Source organism: Danio rerio, chromosome 21, assembly GCF_049306965.1.
Source record: "Danio rerio strain Tuebingen ecotype United States chromosome 21, GRCz12tu, whole genome shotgun sequence".
Taxonomy (NCBI): Eukaryota; Metazoa; Chordata; class Actinopteri; order Cypriniformes; family Danionidae; genus Danio; species Danio rerio.
In genome coordinates this window covers 44,831,322-44,846,416 of record NC_133196.1, presented here as the reverse complement: position 1 = coordinate 44,846,416, position 15,095 = coordinate 44,831,322, and the positions used below count along the sequence as shown (strand labels likewise).

The 15,095-nt window shown below is 36.9% G+C and overlaps 1 protein-coding gene across 1 annotated transcript in view; it reads left to right on the top strand.

Moving 5' to 3' along the window:
- The first annotated feature begins 4,829 nt into the window (after window positions 1–4,829).
- The window catches only part of msx2b (muscle segment homeobox 2b), a 28,699-nt gene continuing 18,433 nt past the window's right edge, over window positions 4,830–15,095 (top strand). The window contains exon 1 of the mRNA NM_131276.3: window positions 4,830–4,896. The gene's annotated coding sequence lies outside the window, so the exon portion shown is untranslated. The remainder of the gene's footprint in view (window positions 4,897–15,095) is intronic.

The following is a 15,095-nucleotide window of genomic DNA, read 5'->3' as shown; positions in this document are numbered from 1 at the left end:
GGGGCAAGATTAAGGAGGAGGCATTGAAGATGAATCCAAAGATTTTGGATGAACTCTGGGAGTCATGCAAGGACGCTTTCTTTGACTTTATTAATAAGTGATTTGAGTCATTGCAGAGATGTATGGATGCAGTCCTCCAAGCTCATGGGAGTCAGACACAATATTAATTCTTTTCCCACTGCACCATGACTTTATATTCTATACTGTACATTATTTTAGTTAAGTGAAAAGACTTTTGTCTGAGCAAAGTCAGACCTTACTGTCCTAATTAGATAATTAAAAATCAAGGCATGATCAAATTTTTTTTTTTGGTAAAATAAGCATAATCTAAAGGCTTTTGCCTACACAAAAGCCACTTCTGATACCAAATAACCAACTAAAAGCTAAGTTGTTATTTGTTGTTCCTAAAACTTGGATAAGCGACAAGACTTTTGTCAGGTAGTGTATAAAATAATAAATGAATACATTTTTTTTTCTCAAAGTAGAAGTTAAAACAATAAAACTAACAAATAAACAAAAAAAAATGAAATAAAATAGCACTTTTATTGAAGTCTATAAAACGACCACACATAATTTAGTTTTATTCCCATATAAACAATGATCAGTGAACATTAACATAAGCTCAACCATACCTGCTTGACACGCAAGAACAAACCTCATTAGATCTTGTGGAAGTTTAAACCAGCCACATGACATACAAGAATGAACCTCGTTAGTTTTCACACAACAAGCAAACATGCCTGAGCTTTGAATGAATTCTGTTCACTATAAAAAGCAATTGTAGATCATCAGAGACTTGGATAAAACTACTTAAATCCTATAGAATTATATTTTTATATTTTGATAAAAATTTTGAAGCACCATCGTACATAGACTTTGAATAGAGGGACAAAATATATCATTTAAAGGGCACCTATGATGAAAATCATCCTTTATAAGCTGTTTGGACAGAACTGTTTGTAGGTAAAGTGTGTCCACAGTCATATTGGGGTGATAACGTTAGGAAATCTTTTTAAATTAACAATAAAGTAGGATCCAAATCCTTCCCACTGCAACATGAGATTGGAGTGCGGTTTCCCCACCCATCGAGTTGACTGACAGCCAAGTATTAACATGTGTCCGTAGTACCGCCAATATTCATATCAACAAGACAGGACATGCACAAAGCAACTGGGATTAAAAAATCTGTTCAGCTCTCTGTGATCATCAACCTTAAGTGTGATCAAGAAAGAGTTTTACAGGTCTAAAATATTTGTAAAACAGTGCATGTGTAATGAATTACAGCAATTTTACCATCTTTTTTATCACAACAGTTGCATGTCAAAACATTTATAAAAGAAAATTCTCACATCCAGGTTTGTGGAAGTTAAATCAGGTTTACTTTGTACATGAACATAACGGATATCCATACCGCAGTGGACTTTAACGAAGTTTAACGTGGATCCTGTCAATGCAAAGTTAAAAGCACGCTGTGTGTGTGCGAGAACTTTGTACCGACTCATCGAAAGGCTTCAATTAACTCCACAACAAATACATCAAAACATAATCATTGGGAAAGTTCTTACTGTAGAATTTCTCACAAAACTTTACGTGAGATCTGCTTCCTTTATGTCTGTCACTGTGCTGTTTATCTGATGGAGATGGAGACACTCTGCCAGGCATGTGGGAACCAGTGTTGCCAACTATTTCCAATGAAAAGTTGCTAAAGCCTGCCCGAATTGTAGCTTAATATCAGTGACGGCATCACGTAGTCTCTGACAGTTGTAAGCCTGTCATGTCTCATGCAAAAAGGAAAATAATACTTATTTCATAAACCTTATTTTTTGTTTGCCAAATTTCATATTCACGAGAGCAAGTTTTGTGACAGTATACCTTTTGTTCTAAATTTAAAATTGAAATGAAAATATATTTTGAGTCTATTGAGGGATTAACAAACTTAAAGCAATACAAACAAAAACTCTGATGAAGGACTTGACACTTATCTTGGACTAAATGACTGAAAACTCCTGGATTGTGGTTGTTTGATTGATGACATTTGTTGTTACTGTTTTTCAAGCATTCAATAAAAAAAAGCCCATCATGTCTCTACTCTCTGAGGCGCCGTGTATTATATTATATTAAAACATTACATCCATATGCATAATAAATAGGTTATTATTATTATTTTTTTAAGTTCCCAGGTTCTGCAGGTTGCAATGTCCCAAAATTTTCATTTTCATTCAAATTCATTTGTTTTTTGGTGCAATTTGGACTTTCCCCAACTAATCGCAGATCCTGGGAAACCAGGGTGAGTGCTCTGACTCAGCCCCGCCCTGGTCCCAATAAATAGGTTCTAATTAACATATTACTTTGCGTGATGATATCATTGCATAATCTTTATGTAGTATACATAAAGACCCAATCCCAATTCTACCCCTTAGCCCTTTCCCTTACCCCTAGTTTTGCGCTTGCCCGTGAAGGGGTAGTGGTGTCCCAATTCTCTTTAGCTTGAAGGCGTAGGGCTAAGGGCAATGTCTGCTATAATGTTAATGTTGTTTTTGGTGCGTTAAATTAATGAATATGGCCACTGTATAAATGCACAGTACTGTTACGATCTTATTGCCACATTAAATCATTATGATGATTTGATTATATTAATCATTATGATGATTATGACTCATATGAAGCAAGAGATCGCGAGAACATATGATGACGTGTGCTGGTGTTGTAGTGCTGTTCCAATTCTTAGGGGTAAATTTTGAAGCCCATCCCCTTCACCCTCGGTTGCAAGGGCTAAGGGGAAGGGGTAGGGGTACAAAAATAGAATTGGGATTGGGCCAAAGTATACTACATAAAATAAATACAGCAAAAGTGTTTTCTCAAATTGACTAGCCATGTCAGCAAAAACATTATTTGAAATATGTCCATTTAGATTTGTATGAAAAAATATAGTTGACTATTTGTAAAAGTAATACAAAATTTTTAAGTGAAGAATTATTTTATTTTTAAATATACCACTGATAATGAACAGTTACATTCTTTTAAACAATCACAGCTTGTGTACTTACTCTTTAGAACTTGTGAAATTAACACATTTGTATAAAAATAACTACAATTATAGCACTATTGGAATTGATTGCTTCCTATATTACCAACAATTATAGATGTTAACAAATATCAGTAAATTAACAGTTATGAAAAGCAATCTGAGCTGGCAATTTACTCTAAGGAGTGAAGTCTGCAGCCACTGCTCTTTTGAGTCACTCTTTAAAAAACTGCTAAAAGTAGCCAAATGAATGATAAAAATTGTTAAAAGTAGCCAAAGGAATGATAAAAATTGTTAAAAGTAGCCAAATGAATGATAAAAATTGTTAAAAGTAGCCAAATGAATGATAAAAATTGTTAAAAGTAGCCAAATGAATGTTTAAAAATGCTAAATGTGTTGCTAGGTGCTTTTTTAAATAAAAAGTTGCTAGCGTAGTATGAAAAGTTGCTAAATCTAGCAACAAAATTGCTAAGTTGGCAACACTGGTGGGAACGGGGGGCGGGTAGAACTGTAGTTCTAGCATTGAAGGCACAGGCCACAAAAAAAACTACAATGTCTTCAGAGCAGTAAATTTCAATATTCTGAAAGGTTTAATACATAATCTGATGGGTGTTTTAAGCTGAAACTTTATACACACATTCTGAAGACACAAAAAAGACTTAAATCTTAAAAAAGGGGTAACATAGGTGCTCTTTAAATGTCAACAAATGATACCTTTTTGTAAAGTGTTAACACAAACACTAACACCATCAAAACCATTTAGTGCAGCAGACATAAATCTTTAACTCTTTTTCTCTTTTGAACAACACTGAAGATTATTCAGTTCAGTCATAAACAATAGCTTTGAGCAGCCGGCTGCTGCTGATGTAGAGTAATGCGACACCAGAGTGGCTTTTGTGACCGAGCTTAAGCTGTAAAGCTGCAGACCACAACAAGCTTGTCAATGTCATCATCTGAAGCGTCCCCAGTGAATGCTGACTAACCCGAAACAGTCACTTAGTGCTAATTGTCTGGTCAAAACCACTGAACAGAGGTGAAACATTTGCTTAAAGTAGGCAGTGCTGGTTCTATATTTAAACCATCAGCACACTGCCAATTCCTGTACGTATTATTGTTGAAAATTTGCCACACAGATTCATAACGTCCATGTCACTGTCCAATAATTATATGATCATTTTATTTTGAAGCCTAGTCATGTGTTGAATCATGAGTTTGTAACATAACAGTTGATTTGAAGTCCCAAGATTTAACAGAGAAAAAAAAATTAACATTAATTTGTACATTGGGCTGTCGTGGAGCTGAAAAGGGTCAGTGTAAAATTTAATTTACTTTATACATGCATTAGGTCTTGTTTGTTTGTAAAGATGTCCAGCGTTCTACACCCTCCGGCTGTGAGGGAGCCGTAGGTGAAGACATGGAGGCGGATTGAATCTAAAAGCTGGAGGTTTATTAAACAAACAACTAGCATCAAACAAAGGATGAATCGTGATCATAAACCAGGCAACGACAAGCAAACAAAGAGGCAGTCCGAAAAGGTAAACAAGGCAGAGTCCAAAATCCAAAGACAGTAGTCAAAAGAGCAGGCAAAAAGGTCATAACACAATGGCAGAAATAGCAGTAGGAAACCGCTTAGTAGGCAGTGAAACTGGCAATACTTCGCAATGAACACACATAAGCAGTGTGCTGATATATGGTGGCTACCAGGAAGAACCACAGAGGAAGTACCCAGTCAATATTCGGGAGAGAGCTCCCTCTGGTGGGCGGATGAATGGTAAGCGGCCATATTCGTTACACCGGCGCCTAGACTGCAACTTTGCAAGTTTGGTCAGAGGAGAAATGATCGTGCCCAACTGAGCCTGGTTTCTCTCAAGGTATTTTCTTTCACTTTTGTCAATTGGTGAAGTTTGTTCCTTGCCACTGTCCCACGGGCTTGCTTGGTTTGGGACTTGTGGAGCTGCGCATCGATAAGTTTGCTTCTCTGTGTTTGGACTTCAGTAGTGAAATTTAAACCACACTGAACTGAACTAAACTGAACTTCAACTTTGAAAACAATTTACTAGAACTTCTATGTTAAGCAGCTTTGACACAATCTATGTTGTAAATGCGCTATAGAATTAAACATGAATTGAATTGAGTTAATTAAAGAGCCCATATTATGGGCTTTTGAAAATGCCCCTCCATGTAGTGTGTAACACAGCTCTAAGTGAAGTGAAGTATCCAGCTAAGGCTTAAATCTGTAAGAGTACAGTGTTTAAAACTGTTGATTCATCTATAAAAGAGTCGACTCATAGTGCTTCAAACGAGTCGCCTTGATACCGAGTCATTAGGTGTTTCGCCATGGCATACTAACGAAACCAAGTTATTTACGTGCACGCGCAAACCCGGGAGATTTGAAACCTGAGGCCCCGCCCTCTAACACAGAAACCCAGACACACACACACCCACAAACACACACACACAAACATGCCGGTCGATTGAAGTCACACTGCAGATGGATATTATTGAGTCTCTACCCAAAGATGAAACCTCAGCATTATAGCCAAGCAGTTGGAAACTACTGGAAACTTCTGGAAACTACATGCTACAAAGAATACTTCATCGGCGTTTGTTAAAGGAAGGATCAGTAAAGAGTAACTTACTGCTGGACATGTCAGGATGGGTTTCTTCCTCCATTTATCAAGTGTGAGTACGTGCGATTAAAGTTGCCTCGTTGACTCAAGCTTGCAAATGTATTTAGTTGTGATTTTTTACTTGTAACCGCGTGTACTGTATGAGGTTAACTCGCTTTATTCTCATATCGGGTGCCACGTTTAAAACGCAACGCGTGCTGCTTTGTTTACAGAGCTCCGTGGAGGAGGGTAGTGTGTGTGTCTGTGTGTGTGTTTGTTAGTGTGTGTGTGTGTGTGTGCGTGTTGTCGTCCGGAGCAGGGTTAAGTGTTTGTGTGTGTGTGTGTGTGTGTGTGTGTGCAATATGTGTGTGTGTGTGTGCAATATGTGTGTGTGTGTGTCTGTGAAAAGAGCAGAGTGAGACAAGCTAGAAGATCTCCTCAACTGTTTTTGGAGTTTTTGCTCAATAAAATCGTCTGTATTTTCAAGTCCATAGTCTGTATTTACATTGACCCACTGGCAGCTAAAATCCACGCCTTACACTATCGAGCGTGTATGAACTGTGATTACTTTTATATTGCTGATTAGCTGTTGGACATTTCACTCTCTCACTGAAGACAGTCGACCAATCGCAACAGACTGTCACTGGTCCAATCAGCGCAGATTAGCTTCGCGCTAAGGAGGGGTTTGGGAACAAATGAATCACTGAACGATTCATACAGGAGTTGCTGGGATAATTAGGTAAAAATAAATGCAGATTATAAGACCATGAAAGTGTTTTTTTGACCTTGCATGCATATTAGACTGTTGTTGGAGACCCTTACAACCAAGATATGACCCTATTTCATGTATAATATGGGCTCTTTAATATTAATTTAATATTAATTTAATATTAATAGTGACAAATTAATATAAACTGCAGTACTAATAGGCCGTCTGAAAAAATATCCAAGTAGTTTTCAGTGTAGAAAAATAAAATGGGACAATGACAGACATTTTCTTACGTCTGGTAATTTTCCACATATTATGGATTAATTGTTTTCAATTTTATAGCTCAGAAAGTAAATTAAATCAAACCATCTATTGCAAAGAAAAAAGAACTGACAAACATGTTGTCAAGAAGACATTGTATGTTACACGCATTACTCAATTAACTAATCATTATAAAATAAATTAATAAAATCCTTTATTTATAAATAATAAAACTTACAACTGGGATCAACAACAAGAATTTTGTAAGGTACAGTCCAGTACTTGTTCAACAAAATGACATTTGATAATGCCAATATATTTTATTAAAATAATTATTAGTTTACCAAACTTGTGCTGTACTAGCATTAGTATGACATCCTAGAAACACAAAATGTTTCCTATTTAAATTGCCCAATGTTGTTTCAAGTATTTTCTTGGTATTATGTGCCATACATGTCTAACTGACCATGGAGACACTGGTATTGAAACTTGAGAACAGCTTGACCTAGTGGGTGACCCTTAAGTATCCTCTGTTGTTCTCTGGTGTCTCAATCTAGTTAAAGTAACTTGATGCTGCGCCATTGGACACAGTAGACAAAGTCATGAGAAAGTTGTGTTTGTAATTTTAAAGAAAGACACATTGTCATTGTGTGACAACCTAGTCTGGCTTGCAATTGTAAATACCCAAACCGCGAATTATAGCTGAAGGTACGTATGGCTGCATTTAATTCTTTTTAAGTGAATGCTACAGAGCGGTATAACGCCGTTCCTTTTGGCGCTTAACGGCTGACCGCTTACGTCCATGTGGAGGGCTTTCCCGCCCCAACCAGTTTGTCTAGTTAGCACGTCATGTACGTTGGCGGACTGGAGATGCAGAGAGTAGTTGACAGGGTTCGAGTCCGGGGAAGAGTGGTTCCAGAAATCAGGTAAGACAAAAACAGAATCTAAAAAATAAAAGGGTGAGAATGTGGTAAAATCTGAAAATTTGGTAAAAATCAGACCAGGAGCCTCATGTATCAACGCTGCTTACGCCAGGTTTCACGCTCAGAATCGCTCACGTTTGGATTTACTAACAATGAACTGAACGTGGGAATGTGCGCAGCTTCACGGCAGCTTTCTGGCTGGCGTACGCACATTTTTTGTGCGTGTCTGTTTTATTTCCATTGGCGACTCCTAGAGGCAGTAGTGTTAAATTCCTCTCTGCAAAGTGTCTGAGCCTTGCAATGGCAGCTGTATGAGACGGGTTCAGCAGGTATATAAGGTTTCCATACCATACATTTGACCAGCTAAACATTAAAGCACAATTTGCAGCAGTCGCCTGTTTTCCCAATGTAATCTGAGCGATCTACTGCACGCACATTGCTATAAAGACACTATCTGAAGATGGATTTGCATGCGTGAATCAGAAACATTTCCATTCAATAAATGTGCAAATAAAATATGATGCTTATTGATATGAACTTATTGATGATTCCTACTTGTCTTTCTCGTGAAAAATAGTTGGCAAAATCTGATATGTAGCGGGGGAAAAAACAAAAAAGAATTCATCAGACGCTGGATTCGAGCCGAGTTCATGCTCGAATGTATCAATTCATGATCACATGCATCTTACGAGAAGCGCCACTGAGACTGTTAAGCATCCTGCAACATTTTACAGATATAAACCACACTATTTCTTTTTTTTTAAAGCACTCAGTGCGATGTTCAGACCCAACTGTGTTGACCGCATCAGCTAAACTCTCCCACTCTATTTTTTTCTTTTGTTGTTAATTCCGGAGAACAAACTTGCAAATAAAACCGCTTTCCTCCGGTCTACCTCCGAAAGGAGCACCTCCAATTCACATTCTGTTTAAAGTTTCTCTTTTTGCTTGCTTTTGCCATTGCTTTTTCGTTGGGTTTTGCCATTAGCATAGTCATTAGCATATTCATACGGGGGAGGAGGCAGGGAGGGGTTTTGTGCTCGTGCATGTTGCGCTCAGTTTCACGTTCATTCAGATGTACAAAAGAATATGCGTGAGATTCGGCGTACGCAGTGTTTCATACATCTGAATTTTTTTTTTTACGCACATTTACAGCTTTGTGCGTACGCAATGTTTTAGTAAGATTTCCACGCAAGTCTTCGTACATGAGGCCCCAGGGCTTTTCTTTTTTTGGGCGGCTTTTGTAAACCGTCGGCTGGGTTTAGGGAAGCAGGTGGGACAATTGGTAAAATTAGTTGAGTTTTCTATCTCTCAGGATAAATCTTTATGGGCTATTAATATATTGCATCTAAAACCACGTTGAAACGACACGCATGGTTGTTTCTTTAGCGATTTTAATGCGTTTCTGAACTCTGATTCTCTCTGTTAGCCTTTGCTATGGCCACCGTCAGCGTGGAGCCTGGTCAATTTTCAAAATAGTTCAACTTTTGCCACTGTGTGGATTAATACTGAATATGTGTTGTTGTTATTACTTGGGGTTAGGGTTAAGAGTATAGTAACATGCTGGTGTTTAACTGCATTGGTGTAATGCACTCCTGCATTGGGCTCTCCAATTAGCGCAGATTAGCCTCACACAGAGGAGAGGTTTGGGAATAAATAAATCACTGAACAAATCATATGGGAGTCGTTGGGATATTTAGGTAAAAATAAATGCATATTAAAAGACAACGAACGTGTATTTTGACCTTGCATGCATATCAGCCTGTTGTTGTAGACCCCCAAAACCAAAATATGACCTTTTTTCATGCAAAACAGGGGCTTTCTAACAGAATTTTTTGACAGTGCACTTGCTGGAAAGTAAAAGATGAGGCAATTTTTATTTGAGGGTGAACTATTCTTCTTTATAACAAGAAGAAAAGGAAAAAAGAGATACTGCAATGGACAATAAATGGTAAATTGTTTTTAAAAGGAGTGGCTGCAATATAAATGTACACTCAATTTAATTCAGTTCTGTAGGCTTTGGCTGCTAGTTCATTGTTTGTTGTTATTTATCAAAAGCTCAAATGCACTGATCCCAATTGTCTGCGCAGTAGCTGTCATCAACACACCTGCTTCCGAGAGTTTAATGACAAACCTTTGCACTTCTCGCCAAGATCATAATCTTAACTCTAGCATTAACAAAGGGGCAAGACCCTCTTTAAATCAACTTTAACAGCGCAACATGATGAACAATGATTTATAATTCCACGTTTGTAGGTGCTAAGCAAGGGTCAAACTGTGCCGGGACTCCAACACACCTGAGAGATGGGATAATTGTCAGGCTCCGGGCTAAACGTTCAGCCTTTTAATACCCACGAGGGTCCGCTGCGGCGCCACGCATTGCGAAACATCACTCCTCTGTTAAATCACCGAGTCATGTAGCGAGCAATGCCCAGGGCACCATCAAGGTTAATCTGCAAAACACAGGGTGACAAAGCTGCACCATCAAATGAAGGGTTTTGAACAGGACTGAGGTGTTTTTTGAAAGAAAAGAAGGTGTTATTGTTGACAGCTTTGCTTGAGTTTTTAAGGGTTGTCATCCACCTAAGGGATCATTTATATGGGAAAAAACATAGTTACATCGGCAAAGCTGAATGCTGCTAATTCAGGCCTACAACTACCATTTTAAATAGTTATATAATTGCAATGCGTTTCACCCAAGGCAAACAGTTTTCAGTGCAAGTAAATATGTGATTAGTAGATTGTATGATAGTTCACTAATGCATAAAGGTCTCATCTCCAATCTTCATTTTCAGATTGAAATTTCTCATTGCTCTGAAGTTGAGGTACATTTAAAATTATGGATGTCAACTGATTAAATTATTTAATCGGGATTAACTGCTTGATTGCTATGAATTATTTGGCAGCCCAGGCCCATTCTGAAAACATACCTTTATATACATCACTGGAGACTGCCAAATATGCCCCAGGAGATACGTTTTTTTTTTTTTCAGTTTTTGTTTTCGCGAATCCACCTGAAGCCGCTGTGTGCTCTTTTTGAGATCTCAAATTTCTTCTTACTCTGTTATCTACTTGTTTATTTAGATTTTTGGATTCTATTTTTGTATTATCTGCTTTCTGGAACCCATTTTTGGCTCGAACCCCATCGTCGTGGTCAAATCCTCTCTGCGACTCAAGTTCGCTGACGTACATGGCAAGGTAACCGGTCTGGTAACAGCTGGAAAGCTGCCCATATGAAGGAATGAACTGCCAACTTATCCAGCATATGTTTTACGCAGCAGATGCCTTTCCAGCTGCAACCCATCACCGGGAAACACCCATACACTGCAAAAAATGATTTTCTTGCTTAGATTTTTTGTCTTGTTTCTAGTCCAAATATCTAAAAATTCTTAAATCAGGAAGCATTTTCTAGACAAGCAAAACATATTGTCTTATTTTAAGAAATAATATGCCAAAATTAGGGGTGGGGGCGAGGCAGTGGCGCAGTAGGTAGTGCTGTCGCCTCACAGCAAGAAGGTCGCTGGTTCGAACCTCGGCTCAGTTGGCGTATCTGTGTGGAGTTTGCATGTTCTCCCTGCCTTTGCGTGGGTTTCCTCCGGGTGCTCCGGTTTCCCCCACAGTCCAAAGACATGCAGTACAGGTGAATTGGGTAGGCTAAATTGTCCGTAGTGTATGAGTGTGTGTGTGAATGTGTGTGTGTGGATGTTTCCCAGAGATGGGTTGCGGCTGGAAGGGCATCCGCTGCGTAAAAAACTTGCTGGAAAAGTTGGCGGTTCATTCCGCTGTGAATTAATAAGGGGACTAAGCGGACAAGAAAATGAATGAATGAATGCCAAAATGAAGTGAGTTTTCCCTCAAATCAAGCAAAATAATCTGCCAATGGGGTAAGCAAAATAATCTTATTACAAATCGAAAAACAAGATTATTTTGCTTACCCCATTGGCAGATTATTTTGCTTGATTTGAGGGAAAAACCCACTTCATTTTGGCATATTATTTCTTAAAACAAGACAATATGTTTTGCTTGTCTAGAAAATGCTTCTTGATTTAAGAACCTTTAGATATCTGGACTAGAAACAAGACAAAAAATCTAAGTAAGAAAAGCTTTTTTTGCAGTGAACGCTCTCATTCACACACATACACTATGGACAATTTACCAAACTCACCGACTGCATGTCTTTGGACTTGTGGGGGAAACCGGAGCACCCGGAGGAAACCCATGTGAACACAGGGAGAACATGTAAACTCCACACAGAACTGCCAACTGACCCAGCCGAGGCTCGAACCAGCGACCTTCTTGCTGTGCCACTGCGCCGCCAAAATGAATACATATTAATGTAAATAATAAATAAATATATATTTTTAATTATCATTCAATGTTAATTTTAAAATTAATATTTTTCTTCCCAAAACTACAGTGATACAAATTAAAAATATTAAAAAATATTAATGCATACTGTTACAAAATTAGTTGACAGAGTATATTGACACTTGCATTTGTTTATGTCAAGTTGTCATAACAAAGACATCTCAAACAATGTTACATTTGCAATTAAAATGACATGCTAATAACATTTAATGACAATACGTGCCATGTCATGATTATAAAGGCGTCATGACAGTCTTATGAACACCCCCTTCAAGTAGTTTTACCTTATTTTATAGCAATTAACCCTCCTGTTGATATACAGGTAAAATACATTTTATATATATATATATATATATATATATATATATATATATATATATATATATATATATATATATATATATAAAGGCAGTTCCGAAGGCAAAAGGGGTCCAACCTGGTTCTAGTAAGGTGTACGTAATGTGGCCAGTTAGTGTGTGTGTGTGTGTATATACAGTATATATATATATATATATATATATATATATATATATATATATATATATATATATATATATATATATATATATATGTATATATATATATATATATATATATATATATATATATATATATATGTGTGTGTGTGTGTGTGAATTAATGGGGGAAGAAATTTCCTAATAAAAAAGGGTTTTAGACTCTCCGTGTTTGACTTTCTTTTTTATATACACGATTGTGCCGTAGAACTGTTGTATAAAATCAATATTACACTTGTAGCAATGCGATATGGCTGTATATGCCAAAGCACGCCTCCCACCAGTGCTGATATACAGCCATATTGCACTGCTACTTGTGTGATATTGCTCATATATACGTATATATATATATATATATATATATATATATATAAATATATAGAGTATATACAGACACACACACACTAACTGGTTATATTATATAGTTATATTTATATAGTTATTTTTATAGTTATTTTTATTTATTAATTTTTTGAGGTGTAGTGAATGTTTAGATATTTTGTGAATGTTAAGAGGCAAATTGCTTTGCAATAAATGCCTAAAAATGACTAGTTTTACACTAACAAACAAATAGACAGACAGACATATAGATGTTTCTATTGCTAGTAGATCATTACTGTGTAGTCATATGTGATACTAACTTCAACAATTGAAATTTCTCCCTCATATTGTGATGAAAACTGGCCTCTATTTTGTGATCACTGTGTCTTTAACTGGGAAAAAAAATGCCAGCGACTCCGTTATGCACTTCTGCTAACCCAGCTGTGGTGCAGTGACTGCTGTCACGCCGGGATACTGTGTGTTCAAAAGCAAACCTGACCTGTATACCAACAATGCATCAGCATTATGAGTCAACCACATCAAACCGAGAAAAGAACTGGCATCACAATTACAGACTACCTGAAGCAGTATGCCCGAACAAACCACTCATTACGCCCTTCTATATAATTAGAACAGTATTGCAAAGGTATTTTCCATAGGATGAAAACAGAATTGGCCAGAAGTGGCTCTACTTCAGAAGTCGCTCTACTCTGTCCAATTCCAATTCAGCTATGTAGTTTATCTTGCTCCGGTTTGGATATGCATGCTAGCAAGCTTCATATAGCCTTTATCACGCCGGGCATCGAAAAGACAGCATGCCTCATTAAAAAGAAGTGATGTCATTAAATTTATTGGCAATTTCCTTTTTGACATTATCATAGCAGCACCAAAGAGAACTGTTCCGCCGGCTCCGGTCCCACCCCTTTGGTTCCCCGTCTCCCTCCCCGGATGCTGTGATCAAGGGTAATTACCTGCACAGACATTGCACTGAACAAAGCAAACAGGGAGTGGCCCAAAATAGGAGGTCTAGACTTGGTGTCTCTGCAGTTTTTTTCCTCATTCTATCAATCTATTTGTCGATCTATCTCTATCTATTTACTTAGATTGTTTATTTCGAGCTACAGTGTTTTGTGTGTTTACACGCCAGTCACTGAGAATGTGAGAACTGGAAAAGCAAAGCAAGAGCGCAATTATGAGAATATCCTTGGTCTTGTGCTAAAGCTTTTGTCATTTGCTTCGCATACAGGATCTGGTGGCATTTTGCATACTTAAATTTTTATGCAGTGTATTGATGTATGACTTTAGAATGTACATTTAAGGGTTTTCCCAATAAATGTTATTCTTAAACACACTCTTTGTGGAGTAAACCTGAATGTTGTGGTAAATGTAGATTGAACAATAAGAACGAAACAGCCTGTATTACTGAATTAAACCACATTCCAGAGGGTATGGATATAGGAGAACAAAAAATCAATAATCTTCATTAAAAATCTTGTAAAAATAATTAATATTTCACGGTATTTAAACCAAAGCATCAGAGTTTTTCTAGCGCTATTCATCATTTAGAGCTCTAAGCAATTTTATTTTACTTTACATACCACGTATAATCCTAATCAAATTAATAATACATGTACATATCTTCTATAGTACTAATACAATTGATAATAATAATAATGATAATTACTGAGGAAATGCATTTAGTTACATTTAATTTGAGTGCTTGCTATCGTGTAACTATTCGTTTAAATATTGAGTAGTATTAATTAATTACATGCACTCACATAGAATTTAATAGAATTAGAATGTGGGTTAGGTTTAGGGTTATCATGTAATTATGCTCAATTAATTGTAATTATTGTAGTGAGTACATGGAGCTTGTGTAACAAGCCATTTTTTTTCTTCTTTATTTTGCCAGGAAGGTCTCACGGAGATAGAAATATCTATTCTTCCAGTGAGTCCTTGCTAAAATGGCCAATTTACGTAGCAAACCAAAACAATATACACTTGTATCAATAGAACAAAATTACTACACAGATTGTAATGATTGTTTTAAAATATTAATAAATACATTTTTAGTAAATATATGGCTATATATTCTTGTCACCAATATGGGTCATAAAAACTGGAAAACTAATTAAAATATGTTTGATGGTAAAGTGGTATAATTTGTTCTCTGCAATCTGACCAATATGACTCAGATTCATGTTGGAGTTGTTTGAATGCAATTTGATTCGCTATACAGACTGCTTTTTATTTATTCATGCAAAATTTGCTGAATTCTGTGACCTCATTTGTGATCACAATCATCAAAGAACCGTGCCACAATAATTTAACCAAATAAGTGATCTGAAACCCACTTAACCAATA